At 45.8% G+C, this 7,500-nt stretch overlaps 1 non-coding gene across 1 annotated transcript in view; it reads right to left on the bottom strand.

The window, feature by feature from the left end:
* Positions 1-1,752, bottom strand: part of LOC120845647 — a 1,815-nt gene extending 63 nt beyond the window's left edge. Inside the window, exon 1 of the ribosomal RNA XR_005716849.1 lies at positions 1-1,752. This exon is cut by the window's left edge and continues 63 nt beyond it. This is a non-coding gene — a ribosomal RNA (small subunit ribosomal RNA).
* Between the last annotated feature and the right edge of the window lie 5,748 nt (positions 1,753-7,500).

Raw genomic sequence — 7,500 nt, 5'->3', positions numbered from 1 at the left:
TCAAGTTTGGTCATCTTTCCAACACACCGGCGCAACCGAAAGGCCGCTCCGGGTATCGGTCCGAAGACCTCACTAAATCATTCAATCGGTAGTAGCGACGGGCGGTGTGTACAAAGGGCAGGGACGTAATCAACGCGAGCTTATGACTCGCGCTTACTGGGAATTCCTCGTTCAAGGGGAACAATTGCAAGCCCCTATCCCAATCACGAAGGAGGTTCCACGGGTTACCCAGTCTTTACAGACAGGGATAAAAACACGCTGCTTCCTTCAGTGTAGCGCGCGTGCGGCCCCGGACATCTAAGGGCATCACAGACCTGTTATTGCTCTGTTTCGTGCGGCTAGGAGCCGCTTGTCCCTCTAAGAAGGGTGCAAGGTGCAGAGAACCACGCACCTATTTAATAGGCTAGAGTCTCGTTCGTTATCGGAATTAACCAGACAAATCGCTCCACCAACTAAGAACGGCCATGCACCACCATCCACCGAATCAAGAAAGAGCTCTCAATCTGTCAATCCTCCCAGTGTCCGGGCCGGGTAAGTTTTCCCGTGTTGAGTCAAATTAAGCCGCAGGCTCCACTCCTGGTGGTGCCCTTCCGTCAATTCCTTTAAGTTTCAGCTTTGCAACCATACTTCCCCCGGAACCCAAATACTTTGGTTTCCCGGAAGCTGCCCGCCGAGTCATTTGAGTAACTCAGGCGGATCGCTGGTTGGCATCGTTTATGGTTAGAACTAGGGCGGTATCTGATCGCCTTCGAACCTCTAACTTTCGTTCTTGATCAATGAAAACATTCTTGGCAAATGCTTTCGCAGTAGTTCGTCTTGCGACGGTCCAAGAATTTCACCTCTAGCGCCGCAATACGAATGCCCCCGTCTGTCCCTCTTAATCATTATCCTGTATTCCAAAAACCAACAGAACAGAAACAGGATCTTGTTCTATTATTCCATGCACTGTTATTCAGGCGAATCGCCTGCGTTGAGCACTCTAATTTTTCAAAGTAAACGCGCCGGCCAAAGCAAGGCACCTGATGAAGGGAACCAAGCCACGACAGGCATGATGTTCAGCACGGGCCGTAACGTGGTGTCCACGCACTTCCCGCCTGTAACTGAGATCCAACTACGAGCTTTTTAACCGCAGCAACTTTAGTATACGCTATTGGAGCTGGAATTACCGCGGCTGCTGGCACCAGACTTGCCCTCCAATGGATCCTCGTTAAAGGATTTAGAGTGTACTCATTTCAATTACGGGGCCTCAAAAGAGTCCCGTATTGTTATTTTTCGTCACTACCTCCCCGTGCCGGGAGTGCGTAATTTGCGCGCCTGCTGCCTTCCTTGGATGTGGTAGCCGTTTCTCGGGCTCTCTCTCCGCAATCGAACCCTGATTCTCCGTTACCCGTAACAACCATGGTAGGCGCATAACCTACCATCGACAGTTGATAAGGCAGACACTTGAAAGAAACGTCGCCGGCTCGTGGCCGTGCGATCAGCACAAAGTTATCCAGAGTCACCACACAAAACGGACCGAAGCCCGATTGATCTTGGTCTAATAAAAGCACCCGTCGCCCCGAGGGGCTTCGGGCTCACTGCATGTATTAGCTCTAGAATTGCCACAGTTATCCAAGTAGGAAGAAACGATCTAAGGAACCATAACTGATTTAATGAGCCATTCGCGGTTTCGCCTTGTTTCGGCATGTACTTAGACATGCATGGCTTAATCTTTGAGACAAGCATATGACTACTGGCAGGATCAACCAGGTAATCTTTTCGTGGTGGGTCGCCCAAAACCCTACCAACGCGCGGACGCGGGGCCACCGTCAGGCGCCCCTTACGAACCGCAAACACACACAACGCTTAGGAATTACTTCCAAATCCAAGAAGAAATGAAGCACGTTCGAGCGCGCAGCCGGAATATCCCCGACCGAGGTCGGTACCGACGCGGCAAGAAGCGCATAAATTTCTTTCTCGTCGTAGCAACAGAAAGTCGTACGCCAAAAAAAATCATTGACGACGCCTTCGCAGCGTTTCCGAGCTTTCAGGTCCCGTGAGGACGCGAGGACGCACCCCGGCCTTCGGTCAGAACGCACTCGTCATTTCACACCGTTCGGTTAGCGCGGACGCTCCGAAACACCCTCCTCTCGCATTCGTTTTCAAGACACAGGTGCACCCGAGAACCGACCCCAACGGCAGACGCCAGAGATCGCAGGTACCTTGCTGTAACGACCATGCGGCGGAGGCAGCGGCCGAGACGGCGACGAAAGGCGTCGGCGACGTCGTCAGACGCCGCTCGCACCAATCGAACGCTCGACAGACCCCACCTCCACATAATAGCACCGATAAGTATAAAGAAGATCCTTCAAGAGCATTCTGTACATAGTTTGTGGTTATCAGTTTCGGTGACTGACTGACTGACTTACTGTCTCTCACTTATGTGGCTCCTCGTTATTCAGTATCATTTATTTGTCCTTCTTTCTTTCTTATTTTTTTCCCCTCTCTCTCTCCTTATATATATATATATATATATATATATATATATATGTATGTATGTATGTTTGTGTGTATATATATATATATAAATGTTCTTTTTTTCCTGTCTGCCTCTATGTATACATACATACGTACATACATCCTACCCCTATAAAAAAAAATTATTTCTCGCTTTTTATTAAAAACGTGCTGACCCCTGCTTGACTCTGATTACTTCTTTTCGACTTTCAGTTCATGTTAACATGGTCAACAGAAAGTTTATCGACTTTGTTATTACAAAGTAAACCAATATTTACACGGGGCGTTTCATGCGTTTTGAATTGTGTCAGAGCCGAACAATGAGCGCTATAGTAAGTGAGATTGTCACTGCTTTTAATCCGAATGCTCGCGGTATCGCGCGTGTTTACGGCAGGCTTCATAATAGGCAATTTTCTTTCTTTACACTACTCTTCTTTGCTCACTTCATTGTTTCTACCATTGGTTTCGTTTGGAAGGCCCCGCCACTTAGTTCCCAACAAAGTCCTCTCAAGGAACGAAGTGAGAAGCACGGGATTAACAAAAGAAAAAGATGCGTGTTTTCTAGCGGTTACCCGTGTCGCTTTGCGACACGGGCTTTCTGGCGCTTTCAACTGGGCGAGAGCCGAACAATTTACCCTACTGCACTTGCGACGGGCAGCGCTTTCAAACGGAATACTGGAAATCTCGCTTACTCTTCTGGCAAGTTTGATAGGAGACAAATATTATTCTTTTCACGCGAATTGTTCGCTCTATTTCTAATCTCTCTCTTCCGTGTCCTTGGCATGGAACGCCCGCATCGTCTCCCACAAAGTACTTCCGAGGAATCAAGTGCAAATCACGCGACTTTAAAATGTGCGTGTTTTCTAGCGGTTACCCGTGTCGCCAGGCGACACGGGCTTTCTGGCGCTTTCAACTGCGCGAGAGCCGAACAATTTACCCTACTGCACTTGCGACGGGCAGCGCTTTCAAACGGAATACTGGAAATCTCGCTTACTTTTCTGGCAAGTTTGATAGGAGACAAATATTATTCTTTTCACGCGAATTGTTCGCTCTATTTCTAATCTCTCTCTTCCGTGTCCTTGGCATGGAACGCCCGCTTCGTCTCCCACAAAGTACTTCCGAGGAATCAAGTGCAAATCACGCGACTTTAAAATGTGCGTGTTTTCTAGCGGTTACCCGTGTCGCGAGGCGACACGTGCTTTCTGGCGCTTTCAACTGGGCGAGAGCCGAACACTGTACACTACTGCACTTGCGACGGGCAGCGCTTTCAAACGGAATACTGGAAATCTCGCTTACTTTTCTGGCAAGTTTGATAGGAGACAAATATTATTCTTTTCACGCGAATTGTTCGCTCTATTTCTAATCTCTCTCTTCCGTGTCCTTGGCATGGAACGCCCGCTTCGTCTCCCACAAAGTACTTCCGAGGAATCAAGTGCAAAACACGCGACTTTAAAATGTGCGTGTTTTCTAGCGGTTACCCGTGTCGCGAGGCGACACGGGCTTTCTGGCGCTTTCAACTGGGCGAGAGCCGAACAATGTACACTACTGCACTTGCGACGGGCAGCGCTTTCAAACGGAATACTGGAGATGTCGCGTGCTTTACTGCCAAGCTCAATAAGAGACGAATTTCTTTCTTTTCACGGAAATTATTTCCTCTATTTCTAATCTCGCTCTTTCGTTTCATTGGGAAAGAACGCGCGCTTAGTTAGCCGCAAAGCAGTCTGAATTAATCACGTCCAAAGTACAGAATTTTACAATATATAGTGTTTTTACCGGTTGACCGCGTCAGAAAGCGTACCTTTCCGACGAGGTCTGTGTCGCTTTGACGTGAGCGGGAGCAAGGCGATTTGGGCTAGTGCACGCGAGATTGGCAGCGCTTCAAATTCCAGTACTGTAGATATTGCGTGCATTTTTTACACGCTTGAGGATGTGGGATTTTCTTTCTTGTGACGTGACCCGTTTGTCAAATTGTGTCTCGCTTTTTGGTATCGTTTAAGAAGCCCGTCCGCTTACAATCCTAAAAAAGAAAAAAAAAAAAAAAGAAATTAGTAAAGAAAGACGCCCATACTTTTTTGTTGCTCTTTCTTTTATTATCTGCGCAGGATTTTAATTTGTGTAAGTTTTGTTTACCGTCCCGACTACGTAGGCGTTCGTACATGCCCGTCCTCGCGCCTCGAATTGTGTGCGAGCGAAATCAATCTCCCCAAGCTAGCTTCATAAATTGCTCGAAAATCGAACGTGAGGAAAGCCAGAGATACGTGGTTTTCACAGGTCGTGCAAGATTAATCCATAAAGTGCGATATTGGTATATATATATATACATACATACATACACATACATGATTTCTGCGACAAATAGGAAGACAAAAAGACCATGTTCAAGCATAATATAGGAACATTGACACTTTGCACACACAAGGGAGGTCAAATGGCAGGTTTTTCTTCCTTGTTCAGGAAACTTTATTGCAATGTCAGAAGGGAAGTTCCACTCTAGAATTGTGCGCTCAATAAAGGAGGAAAGGAAATGCACTTGAAAACCTTCACAGTTCAAGTAAGAAAACATTTCGAAACGACAGTTTGTTTTCTTGCAGGGAGGAGAAGAGGGGAGAGAGGGAGGGAGGGAGGGAGGGAAGGAAGGAAGGAAGGGGGGGGGGGGGTGCCATGCACGGTGAAGACCAGAGTGTCGAACCGAAAACCGAAGCGAACGAAAAACCGGAACCGAGGAGTTAGTTTCAGCCGAACCGAAACTGACCCGCCAACTTGGAACTGTACGGAAGAAAATATAACTGTCTATTAGTCTGACGATGAATAGAAGTACAAGGGTGTACGGCAGGGATAGCTGAAAAAAAAAAAAAAGGCTCTATGGACTTGGAGCGGCAGCCCAAAGTCGATGACGACGAAAAGAAAGCACACAGTTTCGGAAAACAGGCGGTAAGAAAGCGACAAATTAAGTAGCCGTCATGTCGAGTTGATTGCTTAGCTCTATTTAAGATGAAGGAAAAAAAAAAGTAGCACAATTGATGCTTACTTGCTAAATTGAATCAACCATTATCTTGTAAAGAAAAAAAACCTCAAATGCCAATCACCTGTATTTTAGGCGACCCAACAGACTGATAACTTTTAAATTCAGGCTAAAATATAACACAAAAAAAAAAACAAGGAAAGACAGATATGTATGTAGCTTGTCATTTACTGCTCCATCAAATTTAAATAAAGCAATTTATTTCTCGGCACCTGAAAATAAGCGAACCCTACAAATGAATGGAAAGATACCCGTTTGCACTCTTGAAATAGTGCCTATTACGAAAAGAAGCACCAGGTAAATATAATATCACTTTAGCTTCTTCTTTTTCTTTTTAATACGGTACGCTGTTGGTTCATCTTAGTAAAATATATAAAATAGCGCAAAAAAGACGAGGACAAGGAGTATACAGGACAGGCACTCACTTTCAACTAGTTTTATCCAGGAAAAGTAAACATACATATATAGCTTTTATTCACGATAAGTGCCGAGGGCAGCCGAGAAGGCGGCAATAGCCCCGGATGGTTTGATCGTGCTGGGAGACACCAGCATCCCAGCTCAAATATCTTCTACCCTTAAGAATATGTGCTGCTTTGCCTGTCGTGTGTATATACATGTTCACTTTTCCTGAATGAAACTAGTTCAACATCAGCGCCTGTCCTGTATACCTCTTGTTCGTCTATTTGTTGTGCTATTTTAATGTCCTACATTACTTTTGTGCTCCCGCAAATCGAAGCAAACCAATAAAAAATTCGGTTCGACACTCTGGTGGAAACTAAAAGCTTAGAAAGAAAGAGGAAAAAAAGAAAAAGGAAAACATTTCTACAATAATGATAAGCAGGAGGAGGAGGAGGAGAACAAGAAGGCTAATAATGTGGAAAAAAAAGACACGACCCAAATAAATCAATACAAAGGATGGTATAAGTCATGCATACTTACCACATGTAAAATTAATAAAAAAAAAAATTAGAAAACAAAATTGTGTATTTATATATATATATATATTTTTTTTTCTTTTATCCAGAGGCTTTGGCGCACGCACAGCACTGCACTGCACTGCACTGCACTGCACTGCACAACACAACACAACGACAGACTTTCCACAAACACACCACTGTGTACGAGGACACGACCACGTAGAGCTGCACAAAAACAAGCGCCGTAACTTAATAAAAAAAATAAAAAAATCCTTTCACTGGACGGACGGCACAAGAACGGAAACTGCTCAAAGAGCACACACACACACGACACATATTAATGAATTTATAAGGGGCACAAGTAGAACGTAGGACACGGCACCCACACCAGAGGCCTTGCACAAGCACAGCACTGAGCACTGAGCACTGAGCAGCAGGTCACAGGACAGAAATGACGTCCACGCTGAGTAGGCCGAAGGCAGGGAATTACGGACGCACGCGAGGTCACCCACAGGCACTTTCACCGGAACCACGCCACAACACCACGCTGCAGAGCGCGCACTGCAAAGCGAAACCATGCGCTCACCTTCGGAAAGCACGGAGGGCGGGCGGCACAGAGAAGCAAAAAGACGTCAAAAGCACATCGCGATGAAGCGGCGGCGAATGAACACTACTCACTGGTGGAAATGGATATCTCCTCAAGCGAAAACATGCAATGAACACGCATGGTTTAAGATGCACGTGGGAGACGCGCACACTTTCAGAAACCAGGTACGCCAACGCACGCGGGCAATAAGACGGACAAAACGCGTCGAAAATACATCGCGTGCAAGCAGCGCCGACTGCATACTACTCACGGTTGCAAAGGTTTCTTACAAGTTTGCACTCCAGAATCTTAACGCGTTGGAAAGCGTCCGAGCTCACCAAGAACCAAGAACTATCACTCCGCAGGAACAACGCAAAACAAAAGCAAAAAAAAAAAAAAAATAATAATAATAAAAAAAAAAAAAATGTAGGAGACCGCTAGATAGATGAAAACACCGTCATACTTTGTAAACAGAATTT

Source organism: Ixodes scapularis, unplaced genomic scaffold (genome assembly GCF_016920785.2).
Source record: "Ixodes scapularis isolate PalLabHiFi unplaced genomic scaffold, ASM1692078v2 ptg001158l_1___fragment_3__unscaffolded, whole genome shotgun sequence".
In the NCBI taxonomy this organism is placed as follows: Eukaryota; Metazoa; Arthropoda; class Arachnida; order Ixodida; family Ixodidae; genus Ixodes; species Ixodes scapularis.
The sequence above is the reverse complement of the archived record's forward strand: the minus strand, read 5'-3'. Positions and strand labels throughout refer to the sequence as shown.